The 7,238-nt window shown below is 40.8% G+C and overlaps 2 pseudogenes; both read right to left on the reverse strand.

The window, feature by feature from the left end:
* Positions 1-1,164, reverse strand: LOC147751755 (large subunit ribosomal RNA; annotated as a pseudogene; the record flags this gene model as incomplete).
* Positions 1,165-1,378: 214 nt separating this feature from the next.
* On the reverse strand, positions 1,379-2,829 carry LOC147751756 (small subunit ribosomal RNA; annotated as a pseudogene).
* Between the last annotated feature and the right edge of the window lie 4,409 nt (positions 2,830-7,238).

The following is a 7,238-nucleotide window of genomic DNA, read 5'->3' on the forward strand; positions in this document are numbered from 1 at the left end:
TAAGCATACTTATTTATCAGTGTTCTTCAATCGAGAAATAACACTCACACCCATTAAAAGTTTGAGAATAGGTTGAGGGTATATACGCCCCAATACCTCTAATCATCCGCTTGACGGGATGAAACTAAACGTGTACGCTAGCTATCCTGAGGGAAACTTCGGAAGGAACCACCTACTAGATGGTTCGATTAGTCTTTCGCCCCTATACCCAGATCACGTTATCGATTTGCACGTCAGAATAACTTCAGACATCCACCAGAGTTTCCTCTGGCTTCATCTTGACTAGGCATAGGTCACCATCTTTCGGGTCTCAAACATCACGCTTGTAGTCTACAAATGCCAGAAAGCATAAGTAGCTCATCGTTTAATCATGGTACAACCACAAATAGCAATACCTTTGCATTTCACTTCGCCTTCGGGTGTTAAGACCCAATGACTCGCGTGCCATTTGAACTCCTTGGTCCGTGTTTCAAGACGGGTCAAATAACTAATGCTAACCATTGATGGCGGACTGCTTACCTACCTAAACTACACCGGCTAGATGACGCCCAACACAGAACATCGCACTACGTACGAGCTGTCCCATATCGATGCCGCAGCGGCATAGTTTCTCAATGAATGAGTGTGCACTAGTGCACAGAGTCTCTGGCCAAGAGCAATCGGTTGAATGGACAACTTACGCTCAAGGCATCACATAACCAACTACCCTGTTGATAGGTACACCACTTTACAGCACAGTTATCTGTTTTACTCACTATGGTTTCACGTACTGTTGAACTCTCTCATCAGAGTTCTTTTCAACTTTCCCTCATGGTACTTGTTCGCTATTAGTCCCTTCATATATTTAGCTTTTGATGAAATTTACCACCATCTTTAAGTTGTACTCTCAAACAACTAGACTCTCTAGAGCTTCGGTTCCACAGGATAGTACAACCACACAGGCTTTTCACCTTCTCTGAGCACCCACTCAATAATAATTAAGCTGTACTCCTATTAAACACAAAACACTTTTACACCTCATTTCTTATTGTACAAAACATAAGAATTGGCAATAGGCTTAGTTCCAGTTCACTCGCACCTACTATGGAAATCTCATTTGATTTCTTTTCCTCCGCTTATTGATATGCTTAAGTTCAGCGGGTAGTCACACTTGATTTCAGATAAACATCTCTGCACAACTCTGCAAAATGCTGTCGAACCGAACAGTGTCGGCGACGCGCGACTAACTCTAACGAGTGAGACCGCGATCCTTAGTCAATAATATATAACATACAGCTATAAACACCTCTGCCATGAACATTCGTTGTGAACAAGCATTCACGACATAGACATCATACAACGACCATTCGCTCATGTGAGTGAATGGATTTTGAATCAGTAATGATCCTTCCGCAGGTTCACCTACGGAAACCTTGTTACGACTTTTACTTCCTCTAACTGATGAAGTTTGATCTTCATTGCAATACAGGCACGTACAAAGTACATACCCGTCTACTCAGATGATCTCACTAAACCATTCGGCGGTGTGTACAAAGGGCAGGGACGTAATCAGTACTAGCTAATGACTAGCACTTACTGGGAATTCCTCGTTCAAGGGGCACAATTGCAATCCCCTATCCCCATTAAGAAAAACATTCAATGATTACCAGCCTCGTTAAAGACTGGGAAACTCATTTTGTCTCTCAATGTAGCGCGCGTGCGGCCCCGAACATCTAAGGGCATCACAGACCTGTTATTGCCCTGTTTCAAAGTGTTAAACATACTTTGAAACACACTTTGTGTTTTTTAATAGGCTAGAGTCTCGTTCGTTATCGGAATTATCCAGACAAATCACTCCACCAACTAAGAACGGCCATGCACCACCATCCACCAAATCAAGAAAGAGCTATCAATCTGTCAATCCTTCTAGTGTCAGGACCAGGTAAGTTTTCCCGTGTTGAGTCAAATTAAGCCGCAGGCTCCACTCCTGGTGGTGCCCTTCCGTCAATTCCTTTAAGTTTCAGCTTTGCAACCATACTTCTCCCATAATCCTACTTTGGTTTCCCGTGGCCTCTCACTTTGTCGTAAAACCGACCTAAGCAAATTGCTAGTTGGCATAGTTTATGGTTAGAACTAGGGCGGTATCTGATCGCCTTCGAACCTCTAACTTTCGTTCTTGATCAATGAAAACATTCTTGGCAAATGCTTTCGCAGTAGTTCGTCTTGCTGTGGTCTAAGAATTTCACCTCTCTCACAACAATACGAATGCCCCCAACAGTTCCTTTCAATCATTTCATCGTTCGAAAACCAACAAATAGAACAACAACATATTCCATCATTCCATGCATTTATATCCAAGTAACACACTTGCTTTAAGCACTCTAATTTAATCAAAGTGATATTTGATAACTCTTATAAGCCAAACAATGAAGTCGGCAAAAACAGTTATCTATATTTGCGCTCAACAAACGGTGCCCCAACAGGGACTAGTGTAAGCCAAGGCAAGTTTTCAAACTACGAGCTTTTTAGACGCAACAATTTTAATATACGCTATTGGAGCTGGAATTACCGCGGCTGCTGGCACCAGACTTGCCCTCCAATAGTTCCTCGTTAAAGGATTTAGAATGTACTCATTCCAATTACGAAGCCTCATACCCCGTTACCCGTTACAAACATGGTACACATATAATATACCATCGACAGTTGATAGAGCATATACTTTGAAGGAATAGTACCAGCTTTATGCTGAAATGCTCGGAAAAGTTTTTCAGAGTCATCACCAGAAGTCCGAAGATCTTATAGCTTAATCTTTAAGACAAGCATATGACTACCGGCAGGATCAACCAGTTTTACTTTATCTATAGTAAATTATAGATACTGTATATTTACTAGCCATATTCGGCCCACATGACTTCTGCATATATATGTTGTTTTTACAACCTTACCATGCCAAAAATCATAGTCCTATTATGCGAGCATTGTCACTGTACATCCTCATCTCACGGTTCCGCTGCGAGAACATTTCGTGTTACATGAAATCTCGCCTTGTAACATTTCCACCGCCATATTAGCAGCCTGTGCCTAATACTTGTGTCTCACCTGGGAATTTTAAAACAAAATAGGACTGTCCCATCAGTACCAAGCAGCTCACAAGTCGACTCGTGGGAGGTGTACGTCGATTCATCACCGGTATCGGCATTTTTGTCTCAAACAGAGCAAAATCGAAGATGAAAAGTGCTTCTCTTTCCACGTTCTCTCTCCGTTGCTCTCCGCTCTGACCGTTCGCGCTATTAGCAACATCGAATGTCCTGTTGCGGCTTGTACACAAGCAAATTGACATAGATTTCTAAGTATTTGATACTTAGCTGATTAACTTGATACAGTCAACGATACAGCAACAGTAGAAGGAGAGCGGTTGTAACAGAGGCAATTCTAATGCTAAACAACGAATTATTGTTTTGTTTATATTAAATTGATAGTCGTGTAATATATAAAAAGATCATCAAAAATAGCGTTCATAGAGCGGCAGCATAGAACGCCATTCAGCAGCAGTATCGATCGCAACAGCGTCGCCGACCCGATAACGATATAAAAATATAGAAATGTCGTTATTAATAAACTGATTGGACTATGAAAATAGTTTTAGTCGTTTATTATACTCTTTTATGGCTAGATTTATGAAAAGCGAGGTATTACATGTATACAAATAATGAACGTCATTAAATATTTTCGTCCTTTTATTAAAAAGGGGTAATCGCTAGCATATACAATGCTATCATGCATGCAGGATCCGAGATCCTGGCCTGGCTTTGTAGGAATACGCGATTTCAACGTTGAGTTTGAGCGGCATTCATCTTATGATTGCTAAGTTAGCCGGCCATCATGCCGCACACAGTACATAATAATAATAATAATAGTATAATACACAGTAACATACTGTGTATTATAAGAAATGACGTATTACGTGGATATGAATAATGAACGTTATTAGCTATTTTGTCCTTTTTATTACAAACAAGTTACACAGTATTAGCATGCACGCAGTATCCAACATGAGTTGCTTTCTGTTTGTAGTTTACAATCATTTTAATGTTAGTATTATACTTTCATATATTAACATCTAGATTAAGACCGTTCGTTGACTGCATCAAGTTAATCAGCTAAGTATCCTACTCTCCTAGTCAGTCTCCGGACTCTTCTAATCAGTTCCCGGCATCAGTTGTCGGACTCTTCTAATTAGTCTCCGGACTCTTCTAATCAGTTTCCAGAATCACGGAATCAGTTGTCGGACTCTCCTAGTCAATCTCCGGACTCCTCTAATTAGTTCCCGGACTCCTCTAATCAGTTCTTGAAAGCAATTGTCAGACTCCCAGACCCTCTTATTTAGTCACCAGACTCTCCCAGTCAGACTCCGGTTAGTAAATCTAATCAGTCGAATAAAATAAACAAATTGCACGTTTTGCTACAACTTTGTGCTGCTGTTGCGGTTTTGCAGCTGGTAATATTAACTTCCTTTTGTTGACGCAGGAAAGTCTTACCGGATTATGTTGTCGTCTACTTGCCACTACTGTCGTAAATGGCTGGTAATACCAGCCTGCTGACAATCTCTGCCGATCATAAAAACTAGATTCGACTTCACTGGTTTATCTGGTGTGTTGGAGACGGGAAGGCTGAGAAGCCGGGCAACGGCGCCGTTTGGATATAGTACAGCTATACGCAGATCAGTTGTTTTACTTAAAGAACTGACGATATAGCACAGCTATCATGTGGGGAATACACTACACTGGGGGCTACAATACTAAGACCAGTTAAAAAGGACTATATGATTAATACCTCCACTAGAATCAGCTGATATGGGTGTTTGTCTATGCTTTGCAGTTCCACCTTTTAGACGATACCTTTACTTCTAGGTAGTTTACCTGTAACATGGGGTTAGAATTTATGTGGTTACGGTCAAATACAATTACTGAAACTGTGCTCTAGTACCTAATTAAAGGCGATAACGAGAGATTTCTTGACCTTTTTGTTTTTTTTTTATTGTTGTTTTTGTTGTTGTTTTCATATTGCCTTGCTTATGTATAGCCCGCAACAGGTGATTAGTTATCGTTAGTGATTCACTACACGTGGCAAGCGCATGAAGTAGAAAGCAAATGACGGTAGTAAATGCGGCTCGCCTATGGATCAACAGCGATTATAGACTGAATGTTTAACATGCAAAGCGTTTTTGAAAACAAATTAACACGAACTCCGTTGAAATAGCGACCATTGTAATGTACTAACACAAGCAGTACTTGTTGCTGTCATCGGTTTTACCGTCACCATTATTCTGGCTTTATTGTTTAAAAAACATGTTAGGGCAGTATTTTTGCAAAAAAAAAAAAATTTGTAATTAGAGTTTTCGTAGTTTCGTAAATACGAAAAATTATGATTTCTAAAAATTTCGCAATGTTGATCGTGCTTATTGCTGTTGCTGGAGCGAATATTTTACTGCCAGCGTTTAATTATTGTATTCGATCTGATAATGACACAAAATATTGAAATGTAATTACTGATGAACGGATTGCTTATTTTTCATGACTAGAGCGCTACAAAACATTATATAGTTATCTTATAGCACTAGATGGTTTCCTTTTTTACCACAACGACGGCCAAACTTGTTAAAGCTTTCATGTACTAGATGGAAATACTTCCTGTCACAACGGCCAGACGGTCAAAGTCTCTAAAACTTCTGAAGTACTAGATAGCTTTTCTGCCACAACAATCAAGTGACCAAACTTGTCGGGGCTTTCAAGTACCAGATGGTTCCCTTCTTTGCCACAACGTCCAGATGACCAAACTCATTAAACCTTTCAAATACTAGATGGAAGTATTTCCTGTCACAACACCCAGACGGCCAAACTCGTTAAAGCTGTCATGTATTAGGGCTGCTATTAACCATAACAGCCAGACGGTCAAATTCATTAAAACTTTTTAAGTACCAGATAACTTTTCTGCCAAAACAGCCAAGTGACCAAACTCGTCGGGGCTTTCAAGTACCAAATGGTTCCCTTCTTTGCCACAACGCCCAGATGACGGAACTCATTAAACCTTTCAAGTACTAGGTGGAAATACTTGCCGTCACAACAGCCAGACGGCCAAACTCGTTAGAGCTTTCATATACCAGATGGCACTGTTATTACTTACAACGGCCAGACGGTCAAATTCTCTAAAACATTTTAAGTTCTAGATAGCTTTTCTTCTGCCACAACAGCCAAGTGGCCAAACTAGTCGGGGCTTTCAAGTACCAAATGGTTCACTTCATTGCCACAACGTCCAGATGACGAAACTCGTTAAAGCTGTCATGTATTAGCGCTGCTATTAACCATAACAGCCAGACGGTCAAATTCATTAAAACTTTTTAAGTACCAGATAGCTTTTCTGCCAAAACAGCCAAGTGACCAAACTCGTCGGGGCTTTCAAGTACCAAATGGTTCCCTTCTTTGCCACAACACCCAGATGACGGAACTCATTAAACCTTTTAAGTACTAGGTGGAAATACTTCCCGTCACAACAGCCAGATGGCCAAACTCGTTAAAGCTTTCATATACCAGATGGCACTGTTATTACTTACAACGGCCAGACGGTCAAATTCTCTAAAACATTTTGAGTACTAGATAGCTTTTCTTCTGCCACAACAGCCAAGTGACCAAACTAGTCGGGGCTTTCAAGTACCAAATGGTTCCCTTCATTGCCACAACGTCCAGATGACCAAACTCATTAAAGCTTTCATGTATTAGCGCCGCTATTAACCATAACGGGCAGGCGGTCAAATTCAGTAAAACTTTTTAAGTACCAGATAGCTTTTTCCTGCCACAACGGCCAGGTGACCAATCTCGTTGGGGCTTTCAAGTACCAGACGGTTCCCTTCTTTGCCACAACGCCCAGATGACCGAACTCATTAAACCTGTCAAGTACTAGACAAAAATACTTCCTGTCACAACAGCCAGACAGCCAAACTCGTTAAAGCTTTCATATACCAGATGGCACTGCTCTTACCTACAACGGCCAGACGGTCAAATTATCTAGAACTTTTTAAGTACTAGATAGCTTTTCTGCCAAAACAGCCAAGTGACCAGACTCATCGGGGCTTTCAAGTACCAGATGGTTCCCTTCTTTGTCACAATGTCTAGATGACCAAACTCATTAGGCCTTTCAAGTACTAGATGGCAATATTTCCTGTCACAACATCCAGACGGCCTGACTCGTTAAAGCTTTCATGT

This window comes from Varroa jacobsoni, unplaced genomic scaffold (genome assembly GCF_002532875.2).
Source record: "Varroa jacobsoni isolate VJ856 unplaced genomic scaffold, vjacob_1.0 contig05681, whole genome shotgun sequence".
In the NCBI taxonomy this organism is placed as follows: domain Eukaryota; kingdom Metazoa; phylum Arthropoda; class Arachnida; order Mesostigmata; family Varroidae; genus Varroa; species Varroa jacobsoni.